The sequence below is a fragment of the Camelina sativa genome, unplaced genomic scaffold (genome assembly GCF_000633955.1).
Source record: "Camelina sativa cultivar DH55 unplaced genomic scaffold, Cs unpScaffold02861, whole genome shotgun sequence".
NCBI classification, from domain to species: Eukaryota; Viridiplantae; Streptophyta; class Magnoliopsida; order Brassicales; family Brassicaceae; genus Camelina; species Camelina sativa.
The window spans coordinates 1-986 of NW_010923970.1; the positions used below are offsets into that span (position 1 = coordinate 1).

Consider the following 986-nt stretch of genomic DNA (forward strand, 5'->3'; position numbering starts at 1 on the left):
AACCTGAACAGAGTCATGAACCTTACCTGTCCTGGCTGGCATTATCTGTCCAATCACAACTCTGATGAGGATGGGAGAATTGTAATCATCTGGAAATCTCCTGCCACAGTAAGTATGCTGCATCAATCAAGGCATATGGTCACTAGTGAAATAACCATTCAAGGAGGCCATAGATTCTTTTTCACTGCTATTTATGCGCCTAACCTGAGTGACGAACGCACTGATTTATGGTGCGAACTCATGGGGATTCAGCAAAGATTCCACCTAGACTCCAACCCTTGGCTTGTTGGTGGTGATTTCAACCAAATAGTACACCCCGCAGAGCACTCAAATCTGTTGGTCAACCACCTCACCTCCCGTATGCTAGAGCTTCGTGATTGCCTCCTTCAGATGGAGCTGTTTGACCTTCGGTATCAAGGCCCTCTTTTCACCTGGTCGAATAAAAACCCTATCAACCCCATCGCAAAAAAGCTAGACAGATTGCTAGTAAATAACCATTGGCTCTCTACTTACCCTAACAGCGTTGCTTCCTTCCTAGCCCCAGAATTCTCTGACCATTCTCCTTGCCTCCTCAATCTTGCTGCATCTCTTCCCTCTGCTGGCACAAAACCATTTAAGTTTTTCAACTTCCTCACATCCCACCCTCTCTTTCTCCAAACGATTGGATCTGCTTGGGACTTGGCTGGAAATTCACATCCCTTGGAAACAAGTTTGTCAGTACTGAGTGCAAAACAAAAAACACTAAAAAGAGATTTAAAAACACTTTCAAGAGAGAATTTCTCAGATATTCAGAATAGGGTGAGAGAAACTAACCGTTTGCTTCAAGATGTGCAGGTTCAGGCAATGTCTACACCATCCACTGACCTTTTCCACCAGGAGAGAGAAATGCACGCTAAGTGGGAATTCCTCAGGAAGATTGAAGAAGCTTATTTTAGACAGCGCTCTCGCATAAACTGGCTAAGAGAAGGCGACCTGAATACTGCTTA

At 44.5% G+C, this 986-nt stretch overlaps 1 long non-coding RNA gene across 1 annotated transcript; it reads right to left on the reverse strand.

The window, feature by feature from the left end:
- Positions 1-30: 30 nt before the first annotated feature.
- Positions 31-950, reverse strand: LOC109131710. The gene is made up of 4 exons (XR_002037228.1): positions 814-950; positions 514-698; positions 205-431; positions 31-117 (listed from the first exon to the last, which is right to left on the reverse strand). It is a non-coding gene; the product is annotated as an uncharacterized LOC109131710 (long non-coding RNA).
- Positions 951-986: the final 36 nt, after the last annotated feature.